Source organism: Rhineura floridana, chromosome 4 (genome assembly GCF_030035675.1).
Source record: "Rhineura floridana isolate rRhiFlo1 chromosome 4, rRhiFlo1.hap2, whole genome shotgun sequence".
In the NCBI taxonomy this organism is placed as follows: Eukaryota; Metazoa; Chordata; class Lepidosauria; order Squamata; family Rhineuridae; genus Rhineura; species Rhineura floridana.
In genome coordinates this window covers 64775846-64802818 of record NC_084483.1, presented here as the reverse complement: position 1 = coordinate 64802818, position 26973 = coordinate 64775846, and the positions used below count along the sequence as shown (strand labels likewise).

The following is a 26973-nucleotide window of genomic DNA, read 5'->3' as shown; positions in this document are numbered from 1 at the left end:
GCTGTAACTCTTCTCAGTAACAGTTCACTGAGATCCATTCAACTCAACAGAGTAAGGAGTTGAGTTTTACCAAGCAACAGCTTGAAACCCACCATGCACATCATTCCAGCATAATACAACATAATATACATATATGCTCTATGGAGAAAAAACGTGGAAACCGTTGTTCTACAGCATACCATCTTGGATCAATAATAAGATCCAAGAACTGAAATAAGAGTCACAATTGTTTTATTTCCTTGAAGTAGAAATCCTGAAAGCACAGCACCATTTGTCTTCTTTAAATGTTGTGACAGAAGCAAAATACATATGGTGATGGCTTCTGCTAAGGTAATAATCCCTCCAAAGATGTATCTAGTACTGTCAGTGGCATCACCTGAAGTGCAGATGCATTTTGCAAATAATTGTTTAAGAAAGTAGGGTTGCCAGATGGGGGATGGGGGTCAGGACTACTTTGGCCTTTAACAGGAGTTTTTCTACAGAAATCAGCTGTTTTCATAGCATAGAGACAAGCATAAGGGTGGTCCAAAAGTTGGTAATGCTACAAGAATGCCTTCCACCAATTCAATGATATGGCTGGCGATTTGGCTGGCTTAACGCTGGCTTGTCAAACTGAATGCTTGCACAATCAGCTGTTCAAATTACAAGTGACATTAATTGCGGCCAAACAATGAGCATGCACTTTTACAAAATGTAAATAGGCACCATGGGGAGGGGGGAAGGGAAAACAGCATCAGGACCACAGAGCGTAGAAGGTTACCATTTTTACCACCACCACCACAGCCCAATGAAAAATCACACTAGTGATGGGGGAGAAATTCAATTCAGGTCACATTTAAAGGCCAATCTATCAAATTCCCACTTTCTGAAACAATACAGAAACCAAAACACAGCCATCCTTCAAAATTCACACATATCTCTATGCAGTTCTCCAACCTACCAGTATTTACAAAAATGCATATATTAGGAGAAAGTGTGCATTGAAATATATAGATTAGTGAAAAGTAACAAACAAAAATGCATTCTTTTGGGAGAAACTGCTTGTGAAATGTGTACATTAGTCAAAACGGCCTACAAAAATTGGCTTAGAAGAAATTTGCATTAAAATGCTGACAAATTTTCATGAGGATTTTTTTTTAAAAAAAATGCAAATTTCTGCAGAAATGTGGAGGACTGAAGACTGGAAAACATGAGAAACTGAGAGAACCAGAATTAACAGCTCTTTCCATCCCTAAATCACACAGACATTTTCAAAACTGCTCCCAGGGTATGCTCTGAAGGCACATGAAGTCATTGCCTTGCTCAAGCTAAACTAATCTGGGTCTGATCTGGATCTAGAGGCTGCTAGGTTGGCATGTGGGGTGGCCTGACAGGACAATGTGTCACTGGTCCTGAAAGGGAAACATCCTGCAAGCCACATGTATGTGATGGCGGGATACAAATGCAAGAAAATAAATAAATAAAACAGCGCCAGGAAGGAGCCTCCCATTGGCATTAACAGCAGCTGGAGGAGCTGAAGTCATCAGAACTATGGTGGTGGGGAAAGGAATAAACCCTCCCTATGTGCTGTGATTCTGATCTTTGGCGATTTAATTTTTTTTTAAAAAAAAGGTGCACACCAATTGCTTGCAAACGGCACAGAAGTTACAGCTAGGGATGGGTGAGAATTTCAGTTCAGTTCGCATTTCAAGCAGAATGTATCAAATTTGCACTTTCCGAAACACTATGAAAACTGAAACACAGCCATCCATTGAAATTTGCATTTATTAGAATTTTGGGATGCAGTTCGCCAACTAAACAATATTTACAAAAATGCATACATTAGGGGAAAGTGTACATAAAAATGAATATATGAATGAAAATAACGTGCAAAAAGGCACGATAAGCTAAGAAATGGCTTGCAAAATGTGTACCTTTGTCAAAACTGCCTATAAAAATGTGTTTATTTGGAGAAATTCACAGATTGCTGCAGAAATGTAGAGGGCTAAATGTAGCATTAGGGAAGTGAGAAACTGAGAGAACCAAAACTGACAGCTCTTTCCATCCTTAGCTGCAGCTGGTGCAGAATGAGGCTGCTAGGTTGGCATGTGGAGCTGCCTGACAGGACAATGTGTCACTGGTCCTGAAAGTACTGCACTGGTTTCTATCAGGGAACTGGGCCCAATTCCAGGTGTCAGTACTAGCATACAAAGCCCTAAATGGCTTAGAACTCAAGTATCTAAAACAGAGCCTCCCCCGGTATCAACCATCTCAGACCCAACAATTAGCAGGGGAGGTCCTGTTGGTGGTGCCAACACAGGGCCTTCTCAGTGGTGGTTTCCCATTTGTGGAATGGCCTCCTTGGTGAGGTCTGTCTGTCAAGTGCCTATGGAGGAACTTTAAACATTTCTGTTTACCCAGACATTTGATGGCTGAAAGATATACAGGCTTATAGCCAATGCTCCGCAAGCAGAACTCCACTCTTGCAATGAGACTTCCTATTCTTCTCCTCTCCACTCAAGACACCCGAAATCTGCTGCAGAGGGCCACAGACATAGATGCACAAGCTATGGCACACATAGATGCACAAGCTATGGCATAAAGCACAACATCTTTGGATTTTAGCTTCCTTTTTCTTACCAAAGACTTGAGTGTGAGGTGTACAGAGCTCTTCTGTGCCTTTGAATCCAAACCACTTAATCTCATTGGCCATTTTGCTGATTATCTGCTCAGTTTGAAGAAGCCATTTTACAGTTCTCCTCAGTCCACTTGGACTTCCATCATTCTGCGTAGTCTAATGTCCATCTCATTGTTCACCCCTGACTCCAGCTCAGAGCTTGGAAAAGTTACTTTTTTAAAACTACAACTCCCATCAGCCCCAGCCAGCATGGCCACTGGATTGGGCTATTGGGAATTGTAGTTCAAAAAAGTAACTTTTCCAAACTCTGCTCCAGCTCACCCCAACTCCACATCATTTAGGAATAAGCCAAGCCACCTATCAGAGATGTATGGCTACACCACATCAGCTCAATAAACTTCCAAAGTTTTACTGCTGGCCACCTGGAAGGCCACAAGCATAGTCAGATCTGCCCTCTTGCTCATGACCTGACTTTCGTGCTCTGCCCTGTTTGATAAATCCCCCAGCACTCCCAGATTCCCTTGCAAATTAAGCTGGGGATCCACACAAATACATTATATAAAATTGCATTCCCCAGGATAGGGCGATCAGTGACTACTAGCCATGCCGGCCATGCTTCTGAATACCAGTCACTGGGAATCACAAGTGGGAAGAGCAGTGCTGTTGCACTCAGGTCCTACTTGTGGCCTTCCCATAGGCATCTGGTTGGCCACGATGAGAACTGAATGCTGGACAAGATGCACCTCTGGCATGCTCCAGCAGGGCTCTTCTTATGTTCTGATGTACCAGTAGCAGAAAATCGGCCAGCAAGTGATTCTCTAAATGCCCACATCTTTAGCAGGTGAATGCAGCTGTCAGTTCAAATGTCTGTTGCAAAAAGCCTAGATAACTGTGGGCAGGATGAGTCACAAGCAGTCAGAAGGCACATGATTCAAGACATTCTTATTGTGTTCATTGTTTTGTGAAAAAGTGACTCAGAGCAAATGCCCCAAAACTCTAGTCAATTTGGAACACAGAGATACAAAATCTGGTTTTCTTTCAGCGCAATACATCTAATCTACATAGCCCAAGGGCATTTTTCATAAATGGCATTTATTGGGAGGAAAAAAAGTTCTGCAATAATATACTGGAAAAGGTTTTTTTTTCTTTTTCGTTAAGGCAGGAGTTTCACAAACAGCAGCCTATTTTATCAGATGCAGTAAGCCAGTTAAAGGCATGGAAAGATGAGGGATATCACACATTTAGCTCTAATTTTTTGAACTGTTCTGTCATCTCTTATCAAAATCCTGCTCACTCACAATGTTCCTCAGTTGCCTGGTTTGCTTATATTGGATTGTCTAATTTCAGCAGTAACACCAACATTTTAGAGTCCAGAGAATGAGAGCCATCTATGGGAGAACATCCTAGATTTCCATTTAATCAGAGATTCAGAGAAATTAGAGTGTCATTTTCATAGATCTACCCTGAAACGGATATATGGGAAAAATACTCTGTAAGCACTAGAGCAAATTTGCTCCCAAAATATTCTTCTCTGTGGTTTTGGTGATGAATATTCTCTGGATGTACGAGTACTCAGTGAATATTTGGCAATTTCATATTCACATTTGATAGCAGGAATTAACAATTGGCATTGCTGCCCTGGCTCTTTCTGACAAGCAGCATGCAGCAACATCCAGACTATGGTACAGTCTATTACAAGAGTTCCAAATGAACTGAGTAAATGTTATATTAATTTCATTTGTCCATTAAACAAAGCTGTCTGATTTCAAATTTTGTTGTCAGATTTCCATTTCAGGATTCAAATATTGAATTTTCAGGCCAAATATTATAATCAAGAGAGCCAGTGTGGTGTAGTGGTTAAGGTGCTGGACTATGACCTGGGAGACCAGGGTTCGAATCCCCACACAGCCATGAAGCACAATGGGTGACCTTGGGCCAGTCACTGCCTCTCAGCCTCAGAGGTAGGCAATGGTAACCCCCCCTGAATACCTCTTACCATGAAAACCCTATTCATAGGGTCGCCATAGGTCAGAATTGACTTGAAGGCAGTCCATTCTATTTTCATTATAATCAAAATGCAAGTGGAAGGACGACTTGTGCAAAATAAAGCAATTTCAGCAGAACAGAAAATACAATGTGAAAGTGGGAATGAATGTTAGAATGGGTTGAGGCACATTTGTACATTCCTATCACCTACACAGGGTCTCTGCAACTTAACCAAAATGTCTCTTCTTGTGATTTGGTTACTCTTTTGTACAATTTGTACAATTATTCAGATAGAGAAAAGGTAAACGAGCTTTTAAATGATAATTTTAAGCCAACAACTCTAGCGGTCGCCAATTTTGCTTTGGCCGCCCAAAAATTGAGAGAAGCCTTTGTCAAAGGGCTAGTCAGCCTGATGTAATCTTTTTATTTTAACACTGTAAATGGAATGTCTTTGTAATTAATGTATATATGTTTTATGCACATGGCCTATGGCTAAGTTTGCAATAAAGTTTATACTAAATTTAGCAGTTGTACAATTTGTACATATCACTCTCTTTTTGTACATAGTACACATGAATATGTACATTTGAAGTGCAGATATACTCAAACAATAAAATTAGTGATATGCATGGAAAAATTAAACTAATAAAAGAGTGCTTCAATTATCATCCATAATTACACATAAAGTCAGCCCTCTCAAAAAAAAAAGCCATAAAATGCAGGAACCTTTTTTACCATGTCTGCAAGAGACATAGTCAGCTTCATTCCTCTGGCAGCATGAATGCAGATGGTGCCTCTGTTGTACTGCACAGACACCAAAGTTCTGTACCACTGAGATGAATATCTTCTGTGAAAGTGTGTTTCAATTCCATCCATGCAGATTCAATGAATACACAATCAATTATTGATATGCCTCCTCCTGATCAAATAAGGGCCACACATCAGTCATATTATGCTGATGTTTGAAAATGTAAATTACAAAGAGGAAGAAAACTACGTTTCTACAAAATGACAGAAACCTTGGAATGCAGTATACCAGATAATACATAAGACAAGCTTGCTGCATTTGCACAGTCGTTAGAAATGTCAAATAATTCACTTCTCTTGCATTACCAGCAGCAATTGATATAGATGTCATTAACCATTAAAGCATAATGTATGCATATTATTAAAGCAGAGGTTTTGTTTGTCATGCAAATGTTTGTTTATTTACTACATTTCTGTCTCACCTTTGCTTTGCTTAGTGTTGCTTACATAGTTCCCATTTTATGTCCACAACAATTCTATAAGGTAGCTTCGATTGAGAGATAGCGATTGGCAAACTTCATCACTAAGAAAGAATTGGACCCTCAGGCTCCCTGGTCTTAGCCCCAAACTCTAACCACAAGACCATGCTATCTCTCAGGTAGTTCAGAAGACCCATATGTGACAACATGCCATAGACCAAAGTCTCTCCCATTCTTCTAAGATTTCTGTATACATACATTCTTCCCAACAGAGCAGGAGTGGAGAACCTTTGGCCCTCCAGTGTTGCTGAACTATAACTCCTATGAGCCCTAGCAAGCATGGCCAGGGATGATGGAAGCTGTAGTTCAGCAACCTCTGGAGAGTCAAGGGTTCCCTGCACCTGCAACAGAGTTTGGGGCAGATGTTGTGCAGTCATCCTCACATTCAAGGCAAATTATTTTAATATCATTTTTGTCCACCTTTCTAACTAACCAAGCTACAGTGCAACCTATAAAACTAAATTCATAAAATAGCATAGCCCACAAAATAAGTAATGCAACACAGCTGCAGCTACATCTCCCTAGCTGCCCGACATGATGTATGAATTTTGTCATCATAGGAAATCTGCTTCAGCAGTAATCTCCTTTTGGTTTTGCCTTGCCTTACATTTCTTAAAATATCTATTGCAGGGGTGGGGGACCTATGATTCCCCCCTTTTTTTCTTAACTAAAGCTCCCATCATCCCTGACCATTGGCCATTCTGGCTGGGACTGATGGTAACTGGAGTCCAAAAACAGCTAGAGGGCCACAGGTTCCAACATCCCTAATCAAGAGTAAGTTTAAAACAACCAGTTTTTTCTACTATTGCTAATTTCTTAGAATCACTGTGTAGTAGATTCACAGCTAGTTGATCTGAAGAAACCAGATGCATTGAGCCCATTCCTTTTTCCATAATCTTGAAAAAGTCTCTGGAGATCTTTTAAAAAAATCCATAGTTTTGAATAACTTTCTTCTGTAATATAGCTGATGATTAGAGATTACTAATTTGAGGACAGCAAAGCTGACCTCATTTGGAAATCTTTGTAGAACAACAGTGTTGAACTTCTGCTATTGGTTGACAGAACTTATTTATTTGAAACATTTTTATGCTACCTATTAACAATAAGTTCTCTGGAGTGCACACAAAAAAATGAAAACCATAAAAGATAAAAATGCAACATGAGCACAAAAACAGGTGTGGGGAACCTTTGGCCCTCCACATGTATGCTTTAATTTGGAGTATGCTTTAATTTGGATTCCTGCATTGAATAGGGGTTTGGACTCGATGGCCTTGTAGGCCCCTTCCAACTTTATGGTTCTATGAACACAAGTTCAAAAAATTGACAATTAACAATTAACATTTATTGCTTCACCCACTTTGGCTTCTTGTCGCACCTACCCCTGGCATGTGGCCCCTGGAAGATTGCCTAAAAGAGATTGTGGCCCTCAGGCTGAAAAAGATTCCACACCTCTGCCTTAAAGCATAATCAGTTTATGCCCATTTCCAATGATGCTGACAAGTCCTTCCATAGCACTGCGGGCAGGCCTTATAAACACACAGTTGCCTTTTTCATCCCAGAGCTCGACCACTCTGTCTCCCATGCCTTGCAACACCAGAAGGTGACAACACCCTCAGAGACCTCAGCTGGAATTCTGGAGTTTTGTTTCTTCCTTTTTAAATAAAACTCACTATTGCCTTGGGGCAGGGGGGAATGTCTGCAAGATCTTTCACAAACATCATTTATGAATGCACTGTGGGTCTAAACCACCATCCTTGTTGTTTGGGTGCCTGGAAATGTCTATGCAAAGAAATATTCTGGAAAATGTTTCTTTTCAGGGAAGCATACTGATGAAAAGTTGCTTAGTTCTCGTCCAAAATTATGTTTCCAACCGGATCCCGAATGTTGTTGTTTTTGGATGACTTTTTGGTGAGGTTGGTAGATGCAAACTGGTTAATTTGTACACAAATGTATTAATATTCTACATTTTGGGGATGCTGTATTAGTTGAGTGCAGGTGGCATTTGGGTCATCCAACTAGCATACCAGGATAGTTGATCAAGGGTTAATACAGTCGAACTCCATAGCAATCAACTTATACTTCACTTTCATTAGCCATCTGCATTTAGGAAAATACATCAGCTCTACTCTTCAGAATGATTTTAACGTTAATGGACCTTGAGAAAGTTACCCTGGACTCCTCAGAGACCCACTGTGGCAGCTGTATGATATACAGGGTAAAATCACTCAGCATTATAACAATCTAGATGTCATACTTGGTCAAGAACCATGTGAGGTGTCCAATGCCACATCTGGTCAGGTTTTATTAAATCCATTTCAGTTGAGTGGCCTGAGGACATTGAGGATGTGCATTTGGCTATGTATCTGACCACATGCTCTCTTGACTGTCATTCATGGTTAATACAATCTAACTAGGAAAGCATGGCATGGGTGCAGGATATGGTCAATGCATCATTGTGCAATGGGTAGTACCCATTTATTTGTAAGCCGCCCTGAGTTCCAGTTTTGGAAAAAGGGTGGGGTAAAAATAAAGTTTCATTCATTCATTCATTCATTCACTGCTTTGAAAGAGACAGTGGTGTGTCCATTCCTAAGAAAATCCATCCTGGAGCCATGGTCTGTGATAGTTATCGACTGATGCTAATATACCTTTTCTTTAAAAGGTGGCTGTCATGACAAAGCAGATGCAAACATTTTTGGATGATACTAATTATCTAGGCCTATGGCCATACTACCCTGAACATGCCCAATTTCGTCTGATCTCAGAAGCTTAGCAGGGTCAGGCCTGCTTAGTACTTGGATGGGAGACCGCCTGGGAATACTGGCTGCCATAGGCTTAGAGGAAGGTAATGGTAAACCACCTCTGAATACTTCTTACCATGAAAACCCTATGAATATATATATATATGATTCATAGGGTTGCCATAAGTCATTATCGACTTGAAGACATATAACAACAACAACAACAACAACAACAATTACATTTCAGGCTGGATTCAGACCTGGTTTGGGGATTGAATTGGCCTTGGTCACCCTGATGGATGATTTTTATCAGGAGAGTGACAAGACGATTGCAATCTTGCTTCTTCTGCTCAGTCTCTTTGCAAGTTTTCATACAGTCGACCATGGTATCCTGCTGGACTAGCTTTGTGGGATAGATATCAGAGGTACTATTTTACAGTGGTTCTGGTGCTACCTACAGGATCAGTTCCAGAGAGTAGCATTGGAGGAATGCTCTTTGATCCCCTGGCATATATTTTATGGGTTGTCACAGAACATCCCCCCCACACAATTTGATATGTATAGGAAACCATTGGAAATGGTCATTAAGGGATTTGGAGCAAAGTGGCATCAGAATGCTGATGACACACAAGTCTTTTTTGCATAGCATCTGAATTGGGAGTGGTCATGAAGACTGTGGACTAGTGTCTGAATGCAGTAGTAGGCTGGATGGGGGTCAATAAACTGAGTTTAAACCCTGCCGAGACAGAAGCTTGGCAATACAGTGGTACACTTAGTTTGTATCAGAAACTGGCCTTTTAGTGTTGCAGCTCCCCCTCTCTGGAATCAGTTATCAGCTGAAACAGATAGAGGCCTGCAGGGATGTGCTAGAATACCATCCAATTCAGATTTGGCACCGAAGTTTCCATTAATTCACTATCTTTGTTGATCAGATTTTTATGTAAGATTTTCTGCAGCTATTTTCAGGAAGAGATTTTTTTTAAAAAAAAAATCAACGTACATTGATATTCATATTGATATTTTTATTGATATTTCCTTCATTGATATTGCCTTTTATTTGTTAACACTTCCTTTAAAATATTGATAGTTTCTTTAAAAATATCAATATTAATATCAATATTTTTCCGGTGGGGGGGAAGAGGTCAGTAAAAGCAGCGGCTAGCGGACAAAAAACAAACTTGAATCAATACCAGCCTGTTCGGTCAATGGATTGCTTTTGAACCAGCACTAGCCAACAGATCCCGTCCCTAGGGGCCTGGCATCAAAATATTTAGGCATCTACTGAATACATTTTTGTTTAAGAAGGCATTACCTGTGATGTGATACCGTCATTTTATGGAATATTAATTGTACATCTGTAGAAATGGTTTTTTAGAGTTTGTAGGTATGATGTTATTGGTGTTTAGAACTTGTTGGGTTTTTTATTGTGTCTCATTTTTATATTGTTGTACCCCACTTCGGTTTCATGTTATGAAGCAGTTATAAATTTGTAAATGAATCAATGAAGAAAATATTTAAGATGCCATTCACCAAAAAACTATGCAACACCCAGGAAGTTCAACAGAAAGTACGCTGGAACAGAAGGAAATCTAGACGTGCCGCTGGGTATTTTGACAATAGGAGATGCACTGGGTCAAGCAGAATTTATTAAACTTAAGAGACCTGGCAAAAATTGGGGGTAGAAAAATGGCAAAGGGTAATTTTGAAGGCTCAGAGGTAGGGATGGACAAAAAATTCAATTCAGATAGCATTTCAAGCCCAATCAATCGAATTCGGACTTTCTAAAACAATATGAGAACTGAAACCAAGCAATCTTTCACAAATTCGCATTTATTCAAATTGTGAAATGCAGTTCACCAACCAACCAATGTTTCAAAAATAACATACAAAAATATATTATACAACAAGAAATTGCTTGCAAAAATGTGTACATGTGTAAAAAACTGCCTACCAAAATATGTTTATTGGGAGAAATTCACACTAAAATGCTGGAGAATTTTCATGAGGATTTTAAAAAATATATTTATTATTTAGTATATTTGTATGCCAGGTGACCTCAAAGTGGCTTCCATTGCAAGAATAATACAATAGCATAAAAACCATTCAGAACATAACAACAACAACTTCAGCAGGATCATAGATAACACCACAAAATAGGCTTTAATCTCAAATCAATCTAAACATAACCTAGTTCCAAAAGCTAGAGAAAACAAATGTTTTTATCACACAGTAGAGCGCCATCATTGTTATGACCGTCCATATCTCCAAGAGAAGAAAGGTCCGTTGCTGGGGCAGCACTATAAAGAAGACCCTTTTCCAGGTCCTTCTCCAGAGAGAGTGATTTAGCCATTCATCTGGTGATGGAGTAGTTCTTTCAGGCATTCTAATGGGGGCATAACAGCTTCATAGCAGCCGCCCCAAGAAACCAAGAAAATAACAAATTGCTACAGAAATGTGAAAAACCGGATTTATTATTAGAAACATTAGAAGCTGAGAGAATAGAAACTGGCAGATCTTTCCATCCCTACTCAGAGGCATAATGAATTAGGACCAATCTACATATCATATGGGAGATCCATGTATCCTGGTCCCAGGCTATGGTCTGAAGGCACATAAGGCCAGGGTCAGGTCTGGTCAGTGCCTGGATGGGAGACCTCCTGGGAACCATATGTAAGCCACCTTGGGTTTCTATCATGAAAAGAAAGGCAGGGTATAAATGTAATAAATAAATAACAAATAATGTACAGTACTTCTGATTTATTATTTCTTTAATTTAAAAAACCACTTTAAAACAGGTGTAGAATGCTCCAGATCAAGTGCACTGGGGAAGGGGGTGCTACCCACCCTATGGGATGAAAAGAAATGCAGGAAGAGCATCAACATGATAAAGGAGGGAAGCAAACCAGTGCACATCATTAGCAGTCTAGCTGGACTATTTATTAAGGAATATAAGATCATGTTTTTTGTTTGTTTAAAAACATAAAAGTGATGTTTAACTAGAGAATTAGGTAATCTCAATGACAACAAAAACAACAAAAGGTATGCTGAAGCAGAGCTAGGTGGCTGGAGGCCAAAAATATTACACTAGGTGTAGCTAATATGGTGCTCTCCAGATGTTGCTGGACTACAACTCCCATCAGCTGTGGTCACTTGCTGCGCTGGCTGGGGCTGATGGAAGTTGGAGTCTAACAACAACTGGCACCATGTTGGCTACCTCTGTAATACATCTAAGGGTACTTTAACAATAATTCACTTTTACATGCACCCAGGTCTTGTGCGCGCGTGTGTGTGTGTGTGTGTGTGTGTGTGAGAAAGAGAGAGACAGTACTCACCGATACCAGCATCCCTTTCTTTGCTGCCCATGGCAGCCATTGTGTGCTGGCACCCACAGCACTTTTATCACTATATGAGCACCAACACCTCATTTTTTTTTTACCAGAAAAAGCACTGCATGCAACCAACATCAAGATACTGTTTAGCATGCCTAGTCTGATGCTTCTCTTAAGAGTTCAGTGAGGTTTACTTTTAAGTGAGCGAATTAGGAGTGTGGCATAAGAGATTGAACTACAAATTAGGAAATCCCTAGTTTGAATATTACCTTCCCCACTAGGTGTCCCTAGGTAAGCCGGTGTCTTTCATCTGTAGTATGGGATAATAATACTGACCTCCCTTGTGATGCTGATAGAAGAAATGGTTTCAAACATGAAGACAAGGTCATGTATTTGAAGTGCCTTAAATGCTCCAAAACAGTGTTGTGAAACCTGTAGCCATCCAGATGTTCTTGCACTCAAACCTCCATTAGTCCCAGCCAGCCTACCTAATGATCAGAGATGATGTAGTCCAACAACATTGGGAGGGTGACAGGTTCACCATCCCCTTTCTAAAGCATCCAAATAATAATATTGAACGACACTATGTAATAATACATTACAATGCTATTATTAAGACATGCACATTCCATCAGAAACTCTTGTACAAGTCCCATTGGATACAAAAAAGTTGCTTGGAGGCTGATTGTTCTCACATGCATGTTCATCACTGATTAATTGTAGCTGCAGGTGAGTATCGTCATGAGTGAATGAGTCATTGCAGTCAGTCACCCACCACTGGTACCATCAGAACAGGACATTGGGGCAAACATTCAGTACTCCACACAGCAGAAAAAGCAGAGGAGACCCAAACACAGCAGGGCTGGCTTACCACATTTTGAAGAAAGTGAAAAAAGGCCATTAAGTACAGAGTCTAAAACAGATACAGGGAGCTTGTGACCCAATGTTTTTGGATGCCAACTCCTACCAGCCCCAGCCAGCATGACCAATAGTCAGGGATGATGAGATCTGTAGTCCAAGAACAGTTGGAGGTCCCGCAGGTTCCCCTACCCTGATTTCAAATTGACTTCCCCCACCACTGGTCACCACCGACAGAATTTTCATGTCACCAGATGTAGATTTCCATACAGTGTTTTTCAATGAAGACAGTTCACAAATTTGTTTGAGAAGTACTTATTATCAAGTGATTAAAATATGTATCTAAAGCAGCCCTAAGATTTGATTGTTTTCTAATTTTTTACATTCTATTTTAATTGTGTATCATATTTTTGAATCTGCAATCTGTTTGTTGTTGTTATGTGCCTTCAAGTCGATTACAACTTATGGTGACCCTATGAATCATCAACCTCCAAGAGCATCTGTCATGAACCACCCTGTTCATATCTTGTAAGTTCAGGTCCGTGGCTTCCTTTATGGAATCAATCCATCTCTTGTTTGGCCTTCCTCTTTTTCTACTCCCTGCTGTTTTCCCCAGCGTTATTGTCTTTTCTAATGAATCAAGTCTTCTCATGATGTGTCCAAAATATGATAACCTCAGTTTCATCATTTTAGCTTCTAGTGACAGTTCTGGTTTAATTTGTTCTAACACCCAATTATTTGTCTTTTTCACAGTCCATGGTATGCGCAAAGCTCTCCTCCAGCACCACATTTCAAATGAGTTGATTTTTCTCTTATCCACTTTTTTCACTGTCCAACTTTCACATCCATACATAGAGATCAGGAATACCATGGCCTGAATGATCCTGACTTTGGTGTTCAGTGATACATCTTTGCATTTGAGGACCTTTTCTAGTTCTCTCACAGCTGCCCTCCCCAGTCCTAGCCTTCTTCTAATTTCTTGACTATTATCTCCATTTTGGTAAAGGACTGTGCCGAGGATTGATAATCCTTGACAAGTTCAATGTCCTCATTGTCAACTTTAAAGTTACATAAATCTTCTGTTGTCATTACTTTAGTCTTCTTGACGTTCAGCTGTAGTCCTGCTTTTGTGCTTTCTTCTTTAACTTTCATCAGCATTCGTTTCAAATCATTACTGGTTTCTGCTAAGAGTATGGTATTGTCTGCATATCTTAAATTATTGATGTTTCTCCCTCCAATTTTCACACCTCCTTCATCTTGGTCCAATCCTGCTTTCTGTATATGTTCTGTGTACAAATTAAACAAATAGGGTGATAAAATGCACCCCTGTCTCACACCCTTTCCGATGGGGAACCAATTGGTTTCTCCATATTCTGTCCTTACAGTAGCCTCTTGTCCAGAGTATAGGTTGCACATCAGGACAACCAGATGCTGTGGCACCCCCATTTCTTTTAAAGCATTCCATAGTTTTTCATGATCTACACAGTCAAAGGCTTTGCTGTAGTCTATAAAGCACAGGGTGATTTTCTTCTGAAATTCCTTGCAATCTGTTTATTCTGTCCTAATGTTTTCTACATCTTCATATACAGGAGATCATGATCTAAGTGAAATCATCTTCTGCCCAAGCATTAACTCGAAATCTATTACTTATCACTTTCTTTGCTGCCAATTCAAAAGATATTCATGGAACACATTTGTTTATCCTGCATGATTTCAGGAATTATTTACCATGTTGTTCATCTGTGTATGACTATCAATCTTACCATTTCAGCTGTACACACTTGGATGAAAAGGCCATTAAGTCAGTTAATAGGAATGAAAAAATGTTAATCAACATAAGATGCCAAAGTCTGATTTGTACCTAATGCCATAAACACATGCAGCCCAGATTCATAAACAATATTCTGCTTCCTGGGCTTCCTAGAGAGAAGCTATCCAAAGAAAATAATACTTGTGTTATAAAAATATTATACCCCATTTTTGTTCTTATCTCTATTTCTGTAGTAAAACTACAGGCAAGAAATCATTCATTGTTGCTGGAGATTGTTAGTAACAGCTCATGATCTGTGAGCAGGGGCCTCACGCAATGACATAAAAGTACCAGATACGGCTTTTGCCTCAAAGTGCTTACACTCCAATTTTAGAGTGGTAAGCAGCGGTAACACAGCCGAAGCTCTGCTCACGGCTGGAGTTCGATTCCAACGGAAGGAGGAAGTTGAATCTCCGGTAAAAGGGGTCGAGGTCCACTCAGCCTTCCATCCATCCGTGGTCGGTAAAATGAGTACCCGGCATATGCTGGGGGGTTGTCGGAAGGCAGAGCTGGGGTCCCAATCCCGGGGAGCTGGATCCCGGAGAGTTGGGAGAAGAGTATTCGGATGGATGGCAGAGGGAAGGGGGAGGAACTTCCCCCCTTTGGAGCGAAGACGAAACAGAGGAACTGCCAGTGATAAGGTCGCTTAGCAACGGGGAGCCTGAGCCCTCCCTGGACATTCTCATGCCTCCCCCTCTTTCAGGCTCAGAGCAAGAGGGGAAAGAGGGAGGGCTGCTCACAGCCGAAAAGCAGGGAGGCAGTTTACCATCAGCCCCTCCCCTATCCCCCATCCTGGAATTGGAAACTTCAGAAGAGGAGGGGGTGATGCTTCCCCCCTCACCGCGCACACGCAGACAGCTGAAAAGACAGGAGAGAAGGGGGGGAAGGCGGGCAGTACCTGAGGGGCAGTTAAGGAGGAGCGAAAGATTGCGCGCCCGTTTGGCCCCTTCTTAAAGAACAGGCGGGAAGAAGTCCCTTGCTCTGTCAACTTTCTCCCAATGTCGCAGGACCTGTATCCCTGTATTGCTTCATGAGAAAACGCAGTCTTTGTTTGGACATTACCCTAATAAAACACGAATTAACTACAGCCATTGGTCTGGTTCCTGAGTCACATCCTGGGCCTGACAGGGGTAAAGAAAGGCCAGGGAACGAACTGGCAATCCCACCCCTTGGGTCTGCCTAGTAAACATCACAAGACGTCACCCTAAGAGTCAGAAATGACTCGCACTATAAGTGCGGGGACACCTTTACCTTTACCTCAAGACGTTAATAATGAATGAGGTAAGGTGGTAGACATTTTACAGTAATCAGAGCAAAGTTTGTAGTTTTTCTAAATGTGCATTTTGATTGTCCCTTCTTATCGTTTCTAATGTTCTTTTAATTTGCTTTATTTTCATTTCATCACTTACCTTACAGAAGCACAGAACAGTAAATCCTGAGGTTTTAAATGAAAAAGGAATTTTTGTGAAATAGAAAGTTGATAAGTAGCACCAAAATGAAAACACTAGGACACGGGATGTCGACATGTTTTAATCTCTTTTTAGTTTACTGTTAATTTTAATTATTTTAATTATTTTTAATTATTTTAATTTTAATTATTTTTTAATTTACTTGCTTTTCTGTTTTTCTTGATAATTTTAATGTTTTTGGAAACTGCTTAGAGATTTTATTACAATCAAGTGGAATATATATTTTAATTACATGCATACATAAATAAACTGTGTTTAGTGCTGCAAAGCCCCCTTTCCCACTCTCTTGCTTTGAGAATTTCAGACATATTCCTGTGCATCGGAAGAAGTAGAAAACGGTGTCACCAAAGAGAATATGTACCACATCCACATCGTTTGTGTTCCATTTGCAAAATGGCTATATGTAAAATATAATTTGCACCACTACATTCAAAACAGAAGACAACATTGACAGATCTATGAAAAATTATGCCATGATCAAATTGTTTGCCTTTCATATGCCACAAGACTCTGTTTTTTTCATTGATACTTTTATTATCTCAGCACTTCATCAATAAACAACAATGACCTATCCTGGGGTGCATTTGCCCCTCATTCCATAACAATTACATTCCCAACAAATTTCAAGGTAATCAAACTCACAAATTCAATCTGAACATTTAATCAATCTTTAGCAGCAACCTAATTTGTTTCCACATTTCCACCCACACCAGCCTGATGAGATGTGAGCATGTTTCCGGGCCACTATGAAATATCAAGACCACTTAAGAATCATGTCGGAGGGGGGGAGGACTTTTCAACCCCCTACCTTCAATGCAGCCTTCACCAAACAGTTCCAGCTGTTATGGATTAGAAATCCATCAGCTGCAGACAGCATAATCAGTGGTCAGGGATGATGGGAGTGATCATTCAAACCATCCGAAGGGGACCAGGTTGGATCAAGCTGTCTTTATTGTATCCTGAGGTGGAGGGTTGGGGAAAGTGCCTGCCATGAGGATAAAAACTCTCCTCCCTACAGGGAGGTGAGGAAAAGGTGACACTGCAGATACCTCCTCCCACTACCACCAACATATACACACACACAATATATCACCAAAGTGCTCTGGTCCTGGCAGCCCTGTAGCATTCCCGAGTACAATGCAGCTGGACAATGTTTTGGGTTTTCCTCCTCCTCCTCTGAATCAAGTTGCAAACAGGCCAGCTGGAGTCCTAAACAAAAACACTGTCAAGGGTTGGGGGACACCCTGCAACATTTTGTAGCAGGCTGGCTCCCACTTGTAGAAATACTAATATAACACTGTGAGAACTACCATTAAGATTGCTTTTTTAAATTTTACTGGATTATGACCAGTGCATTGTATGTAATACTTTAGAGAAGATTGCACTGGGGTTAGGCTATTTTCTGCTTCATTGCCCACATCATATATTTCATGTAATTTTCTAACCGTAATGTTAGAAAGGAATTACCCCCACTTTTCTTCACACATAAGCAGACATTGTGAATGCTCCTATGTTCTCTGCTTCTGTTAAAACAATGGGGAAAGTTCTTTAATCATTCATTGGAATAATCTGAAACTCAAACGGTGATATCCAATGGTGTCTGTCCACCATCGGAGCAGACCTTTGCTAGCACAACGGACTTCCCTCTCTCTCCTCACTGTAGCACCCAATAACTGCTCCAGAGGGTTGGAAGATCCTTCAAAGCAGATTTAGGGAGCCGCAGGGAGGAGGAGTAGCAATGTTGTATGACACCCAATTGAACCCTTTCTTCATATCCTAAATTTATGAAAGCTTTCCTTTCTTTCTAAGATCATTGCTATTTTAGAAAACCTTTGACCTACCCAGTTAAGTAGAACAGGAAAGAACAGGGGAAAGTACACAAAAAGTATTATGCAAATTAACCTTCTAACTACAGAATGCTGACTGGCTGGGAAAGGAAACCTGGGGAGGGGAGGGGAGAGAGGGAGAAGGGGAAATGGAATGGGGCATCCTGAAAGAAGGCATGACTGGTTGACAGACTGGCTCCTTGACTGAAAATCACACTTTCATTCATTCCTTTTCTCATTGGTTCATGCTTTTGATGTGCATATATTTGTGGCTGGCGTTTTTTTTTCCTGTTGGGGTGTGGGATTGTTGGGGGCTTTGTTTTTCCAAAGTACAGCCTTTCCATATCTATTTAGATTTAAATTTGCATTATGCCCATTTGTGACTGTAGGGAAAAATAAACTTCAGTTTGAAGGTTTGCTTTGGTGCACTAGGAAGGGGGCACACAATGCAATTACTAGTGTAGCTTTGACATTTATATGGCATGCAGAGGAGATTATTATTCTTTTTCTTTCATTTGCCAAGTCTCTCTGATCTCAAAGAGAGTGCTATTAAAAGAGGGCTTCTCTCTTTCTCCCAAATAACCTCTTATCATATAGATATGAAGGTTTTTGAAGGTCATTTACAGTGTGCATTATCATAAATACATGAAAGGTCAAAGCTGTCTTGAAGTAATGATAAAAATATGAAAATTACAAAAAAATGAAACATAATTTGGCCACTCTACCCACTTCTACTCCCCTCCTCACACACATACCATTTACAATGCAGTTACCTCTAGAAATAGGAAAGTTTCCCCTTGTCAATTACATTATATTAGTGGCTGAAGTTTTGGAAATTCTGCCATGTATTTTCCCAAAATGAAAAATAAAATTATGTTTTGCATGAATCATCCATGTTATGGTCTTCATAACTCTACATCATTACTAAAATACGTCCCAAATTGCTGTGTAAATAAGAAGATTTGAAAACACTGTCTCAGAGGAATGGGATATTATGTTATGTCAGAGCAAGACTGGTTCTAATATGATGGCACAGCACAATCACTGTCAGCGGATGAAATTTCTGTGGTGCTATACCAACTTGAAGACATCTGACTTTCATACAGAAACAGATGTGGAAATATTGAACTTTGCATACAATATTATGCCTCCATCAATTTGTGGTAAAGCAACCTCAAACCATAAAAACAAAACAAGATGGAATTTTACAGCATTTTTAAAAGTGTGCATCCTAGAACTACGGAGATAGTGGTGGCTGTCGTCGTAATAAGGCTAATGAAAAGAGTCCTGGAAGAGAGGCCTTAGGGATGGGGAACCTGTGGCCCTCTAAGATGTTGTTGGACTCCCAGCTCCCATCAGCCATTTTGTAAACAGAGTGTTCTTTTCCAGTAGGAAGGTGGGCTATGGCCGTAGTTCAGTGACAGAGCACATACTTTGCTTGTATGAAGAACGTCTCAGGTTCAATCCTTGGCATCTCTAGAGAGGGCTAGTAAAGACTTCTGGCTGACACCCTGGAGAGCCGCTGCCGGTCAGTGTCAACAATTAAGCTGGATGGTCCAAAGGTCTGACTCTGAAAAGGCAGTTCCCCGCATTTCTATAGAATCAATGTGGCCCTTGGCCCCAGTGTTTAGCCACCCCGCTATAGATTCTAACAGAGATAAATAAAATTAATAAAATTGAAATGTACATATCAGTTCAACATTCACACCTTGGTGTAAAGGGTCAACATCCATACCTTTCTTATTTTTTATTTCTCTTCTTGACACATTATTTTCTCCTCAATTCTCTTTTGCAGTTTTCCCCTTGCTGCCTAGGTGTACATGGAAAGCTTCTTCTTCTTAACAACCTTCCCCCACCCAAGAGTGCTAGTTGGCAGTCTGCCTGTGTACACAAGTGGAGGAATCACAAAACCACCATAACACAGAGCTATGAACGATTGCCAGAGGAGATCCCTGACAGCTCCAGTCAGGGTGGCATGAGCTGGCAAGGGAAGGCGCCTTGCTTCATTGGTACTTTGAATACTTTGCATCCAGAAGATCCCAGTGTCAATCCCAGATAGGGCTGGGAAACACCATTTTTTGAAAGAGAGAAAGCCACAGGCAATCAGCATAGACCAGTCTTCCCCAACCTAGTACCCTACAGATGGTTTGGACCACAACTCCCAAATAGTTATTCTAGCAGCAGTCAGTCGATGCTGGACTAATTGCCTATCCTCTGCTAACACTATGTCTTTAATATAACTAAATAAAATACAGGCTCCAACAGTACTGCACAATGGTTCCCCAACTTTCCTTCCTACAGACCACTTGAAAATGCCCAAGGGTCTTGATGGACTACTTCATGATATTTCTGCCTGTTGTAGCAATTGCACTGTGCAATGCTAGCTCCTATATCATCTGTGATTATATTTTATTGCTTCTTTTATTTCTTTGACATTGTATTTTATGGTATTACAATTAGAATTCCATAGAATTCAAACTGTGATAAAATAAAATACAACATAAGAAGCAATCAAATACCATTAAAAATCAATATGAATATTTAAGGTGATGGATGTCCTATCTTCCATCTTCAAGCACAAATCCACAGCCACATTGTGGACCACCTGAATGAAGCTCATGGACCATTGGTGGTCCACAGATCACAGTTTGGGAACCTCTGTATTATGGTACAGACATTTTCAATGTGCTAGATAAGACATATTTATCTTATACCCAGGGGGTAGATTGTTCAGCAGAGCAGTAACATGCTCATGACATCTCTAATGTTCTGGGTCCCTTACCCAGCTTGCACTTTTGTGGTTCCCTTATAGTGGTTGGTATCAACTAGTCATGTTCCAGCAAATAGAAAAGAGAAACAAAGGAAATCCTATTGGGTATTTGTGATTAATAGCAGCTCAGCCAGTTCCTCTGTTTCATACATAGTTACCATTAATTATAACATTATTGGACCAACAAAGGCATTCTTCACTGTTCTCCCTTTGCTCACAGTGAATTTGAATTTTTCACAGCTAATAGAATATTCATGGGAATTACACTCTTATCAGCTGCATCAACCAGAGATATATCATCTGCTTTTGACTGTGAAATGCATGCAGAAAAACTAGGGTTTAGATGGCACTACAGTTATGACTGAATAATCATACTTGGATAAGATCTTGTCAATACCATTACCCCCAATCTCAAAATAAAGAAGAATCTATTCCAGAGGTGTGTAGAAATTCCAATTAAGTTACTACATGTTAAGATTGACTTGTGCAGAAAGCATCGTTTGGAAATACTCAAAAGGACTTTCCATAATTAATTGTGAAGTATATTCATCAGCAATGCAGAACATGCACTTAAAAGATTTAGTAACTCAAATATCCACTCAAGTCTATTTGGCCAGTGTACTTAATGTAGTTCCCATTAGCTATAGCCCACAACACATGAGGGAAGGATAATCTCAATCACTTTTGTGGATCTTTCCTTACAGATGCACGGTTTAAAGGGTGGCACTGAATAAAATAAGAGATGTAATAAGCAGATTCACATGTGTCTTATTACTTGCTAAAAATCTGCCTTGAATCCATTGGTATCTAAACTACTGTCCAGTTGCAAATACCCCCCTTTTAAGGATAGCATTGGAGAGGGTAGCGGCAGAGTAGCTACAAGCATTCTTGGATGATACTGATTATCTGGATCTGTTCCAACCTGGTTATGGGACTAAATCCACCTTGGTTGTCTTTATAAGGAAAGGGACAAGAGTAGTGTAACTATGCTCCTCCTTTTCAATCTCTCTGTGGTTTTTGATGCTATCAGCCATGGCATTCTATTCACCTGGCTCAATGGGCTGGGTATTGGAGGCAATGTTTTGCAGTGATTTTGGCACATTCCTGGAGGGTCAAGTTCAGAGACAAGGTTTTTGGGGGATAGACCTCAGCTCCCTGACACTTGTCCTAAGGCATTTTTGTCTCCGGTGCTATTCAACATCTGTATGAAGCCTTTGGGATTGGTCATTAGATTTTGACATGATGTCAGTATGATTATGACATTCAGCAATATTTCTTCATAAGATCTGAATCAGGTGTGGCCATGCAAGCCAGTGGATCAGTATCTGGATATAGTGACAGCATGGATGAGGGACCATAAAATGAATCCCAGCAAGATGGAGGCTCTGTAAGTCAATGGTTTCCATATACAAGAGATAAGCCAGTTGCCTGTTCTGGATACTGTTGCATTCCCTCTGAAGGTATGCAGTGTGGGGGTGCTCCTTGATCTGTCTTTGTCACTTGAGGTGCAGATGATTTCAGTTGCTAGAAGTGACTTTTGCCGACATCAGTTAGTACAACAGTTGCAGCTGTTTCCAGACCATGATAGTTTGGCTGTGGTGGTCCAGGCATTGGTAACCTCACAAATCCATTAAGGTTGGTCCAGAAGCTGCAGCTGGTGCAGAAAGCAGCAGCTCAACTGGTTATTGACAGTATATGACTCCTTTGATAAAGAATCTGCACAGGTTGCCAATGTGCTACCAGGCCAAAAGTACAGTGTTGTGGTTATGGGTCCAGACTATCTAAGGGACCACCTCTCTCCATATATTCCTAGCTGCCCATTGAGATCAACTGAAGAGGCACTTCTGTGTCTCATCATGTTCAATTGACAGCTACTCAATGGGGCATTTAGTGTGATATGATCACACCAATATTGTAGAATTCATTGCTTATGTATATCAGGCAGGCACCATCTGTGCCTACTTTTTGATGTCAGCTTAAAATGCTTCTATTTATGCAAGCTTTCACAGATAAGTGACTCAGAAATCAGAATCAGATATGTTTATCCGATTTCTGATGACTTTAATTCTGATGTCATACTGATTTTATTATGTACATTGCTTAGATATGATTTTTGTTGATTTGTTGTATATATATATATATTAAATAATTTCTCAGATGAATATATGAATCATCTCCACTGAAAGGTAGGGTGTTCAAGTTGACATTAGCTGATGTGAGAATTCAGTCGGCAAAGATTAAACTGTGGCAACAGATTGACTAATGCAAGTTATCACTTGATGCAACAAAGAGCAATGACTCTGCCGGTGTGAGCCAACCCTCACATTCATAAATTTTAGAGCTGCAAAGCTGATTCACATGTGTATATTCAACATTTGATGTGCTGCCTTAAGAGATAACAGATCTGTGTGAATGAGCCCCATCATTGATCAGACATTCATATCACCTCATGTGGGCTGCCTTTGACGAGGGCTTAATAACTTCAGCTGGTTCAGAATGCTGGGGCTGGTTATAGGGACCACTTGACCCCTATGTTACAACTTCACTGGCTACTGGTTTGTTTCCAGGCATATGAACCTAAAAATCCTGCTGGATCAGACCAAAGGACTATCTAATCCATCATTCTGTTTCCCACAGTGGCCAACCAGATGCCTATGGGAATCCTGCAGGCAGTGTGTAAGAGCAATAACACTATTCCAAATGCTATCAAGCTTTATATGGCTTAGGGCCAGTTTACCTGAAAACTGCCTACACCCATATGAGTCTGCTCAAGTCTAACTTTCTTTGGGAGAGGCCCGTCTCTATGCCCACCAACATCTGATGTTCACTTGTTGGGGACTGAGAAGATGGTCATGCCCAGGCTCTGAATCTCCCTTTCCAAGGAAGACCCACCTAGCCCCCTCTCTGCAGACAGGTAAATACTTTTTATTTTATTTTATTTAGACAGGCCTATAGCCTACAATTTACTTACTGCTTATTATGTTTTAAGACAACATTTCTGGGGTTCTTTTTTTTTTTGTCACCTTCTTAGAGAAAAATAGGCCACTTTGAAGAACATTCTCTGCCACCTTTTGTGATGGTGGCCTCCATTTCCCCCTCACAATGCCCCAGAATGATGCTAGGAATTATGGCACTGTGGAGTATGGCTTCCAATGTGACATTTGTAATGGCGGTGGTGGCAGCAGCAACAAAATTCTTAGGACAAAAAGAAGGTGCTCTGCTACTTCCACTGCTAATAGTCCCACCCCCAAGAACCAGGAGAAGAATTTATCCTCTCTCTGGAGAAATTCAGTGACATTTCACACACACACACACACACACACACAATAAGACCACACTCATCCATGATTTGATTGTGGATGAAGGTGCCCATTTGATGTGCATTACTGAGACCTGGGTGGGTGAGTTGGGAGGAGTTGATCTGACCCAGCTTTGCCCACCTGGATACTTGGTGCAACACCAGCGCAGGCTGCAGGGACGGGAGGGGGGAGGAATTGCTGTGGTCTACAGAACTTTCATCTCTGTCACCAGGAAACCACTCTGTCTTGGAGCTGGCTTTGAGGGCCTGCACCTGGTGTCGGGCCAAGAATACAGTAAACAAGGGTTGCTGCTGGTGTATTTATTTATTTATTTATGTCATTTCTATACCGCTTTATATTATTTGGAAAACAAATCTCAAAGCGGTTTACAACCTAGATTAAACATTGAACAAAACATCACAAAATATTAAAAGAAAACATTACAAATTCAAGCCAAATATAAAAAACACATTCAAAACAGCATAATTATCAGAAAAATAAAAGTATTCTCTTAAACATAAACATTATGAGTTAAGAATCAAATACAAAATACAAACTCCCAAAACAGCATCATTAGTTAATTAATTAAAACAACTATACTAGGAGCTACACCCCCCCAATAATCCCTCCCAAATATGTCAACAGTCCTCCATGTCTAAATCCCACTCTGATTCATTCCCACAAACCATACAGATAACTTTTCTCCAGCCAAACCACCATAAGGAACAAACACTTAGGCTACAAAAATACATAGCATCCAACGCAACCACTCCCTCCCCGTCTCTCACCCAGGTAAGGCCATACTCAATACCAGTTCAGTTTCTCATACTAAGTGGTATTGGGCATCTCTGAAGCATACAAAAACATGACAACCCACTATGGGCCGCACATGCACAATTCAACTATAAACCAATAATACAACATCACACTCTCTCTCTCTCTACTGGATAATACATTCAACGGTACAATATTAAAGGGGGTGATGCCCTCATGGAGACCCCAAAAGTTCTGCATTGCAGCAACCTTCATAGCTCATCTGGGCTGGGCGCAGTCAATTAGCAGCAGGTGTTTCCACTCTCCTCCTCTGGAATTAGCAATAGCGTCCTGACTCCCAAAGTCTTCCTGAACAATATTTTTTCCCTGCTGCTCACTGGAAGGCAAGCCATTGATTGGGTCAGAAGGGCCATCCTTGGAAGCATGTTCCACAGTCATGGTACCATCACTGAAAAGGTCCTGTCTCTTTTGTTCATCCACTTAGCGGATTAGTAGGCTAAACCATTGCTTGTTTCCACACACATAGACTCCACAGGAATGCCAGTATCAGCATCAACAGGAAGTATATGTGAGACTGGCTTGGAGTAAGACCTATTGAAAACAATCACTTCTGGACTGCACTGTTAAGGAACTGGGGGATAAATGAATCTAGAAAGAAAATAAATTGTAGACATTGGATCTATTAAGGGGGGGGTCATCCACCTTGCTGCCCAGCAGCTCCTTTGACTGAGCTGGCGGAGGCCATCTCGGCTGTGGTATTGGAAAAGCCCAGTACAATAGTTATGGGTGATTTCAATGTCCATGCTGAGGCTGCCTCTAGTGTTCCGGCTCAGGACTTCATGGCCTCCATGACGACCATGGGGCTGTCTCAAATTGTCACTGGCCCAACACATAGGGCAGGCTACTCAACTTGGTTTTTGCTCCAGATGGAGAAAGGGGTGGTCTGGAGATAGGGGGTGGATGTCACCCCATTGTCATGGTCAAACCACTTCCTAGTGAAGTTTAGACTCATGGCTCTGATCCTTCCCTGCAGGGGTGGTGGACAGATTAAGATGGTCCGCCCCTGCGCCTAATAGAATCCATAGGATTCCTGAATGCCTTCGGGGAGTTCCCAGTAGATAGAACAGGTTACCCTGTTGATGCTCTTGTCATGCCATGGAACAGTGAGGCTCGTTGGGCTCTTGACATGGTTGCCCCCAAGCTCTCTCTCCAGCCTTGTGGAGCCCGGTCTGCACCTTGGTACACCAGTGATCTAAGGGCAATGAAACAGGCTGGACGACGGCTAGAGTGCAAGTGGTAAAAGACATTGGGCACAAGTAAAACATCATAACCGTGCCCACTGTGTGGTGGTGAGGGCAGCGAAGAAAGCCCACTTCTCTGCCACCATCGCATCCTCAAGTAGCCATCCAGTGGAGCTTTTCCATATTGTCGGGGGTCTCCTTGACTCCAGGAAATGGAGTTTTTATAGGGCCACTGTGAATAGTTTGTAAGGCATCTTGAGGGTAAAGTTGCTTGCCTCCGTAGCAGTCTTGATGCTCCATCCACATCTACTGTAGTCCGCAATGAGGTGTTCAGTGCAACATCTGCTGCAACATCTTGGGAATGGTTTCAGTTGATGCTGCCTGATGATGTAGACAGGGTGCATGCAACGATGTGGCCAACAACGTGTCCTCTCCATCCTTGCCCTTCTTGGCTTATTAAAGCTTGCCGAGGGGGTTTGACTGAGTGGATCCAGGGTGTGGTCAATGCATCATTGCGGGAGGGAGTGTTTCCAGCTGCCCTGAAAGAGGTGGTGATCCGATCACTCCTGAAAAAGCCCACCCTGGACCCATTGGTCTGTGACAATTACCGACTGGTTGCAAATACCCCCTTTTTAGGGAAGGTGATTGAAAGGGTTGTGGCACAGTAATTGCAAGTACTCTTGGATGAAACAGATTATCTTGACCTATTCCAGTCTGGGTTCAGGCCTGGTTATGAGACTGAATGTGCCTTGGTCACCCTGATGGATGACTTTATTGGAAGGAGGACAGAGGGAGTGCAACCCGGTTATTCTTACTTGATCTCTCAGTGGCTTTTGATACCATTGACCATGGTATTCTTCTGGGCCGACTTGGTGAGATGGGTATTGGAGGAACTGTTTTACAGGGGTTCCGATCCTATCTCCAAGGTTGTTTTCAGAGAATAGCATTGAATGATTATCTTTTGGCC

At 41.1% G+C, this 26973-nt stretch overlaps 1 pseudogene; it reads left to right on the top strand.

The window, feature by feature from the left end:
- Window positions 1-8606: 8606 nt before the first annotated feature.
- On the top strand, window positions 8607-8725 carry LOC133384634 (5S ribosomal RNA; annotated as a pseudogene).
- Window positions 8726-26973: the final 18248 nt, after the last annotated feature.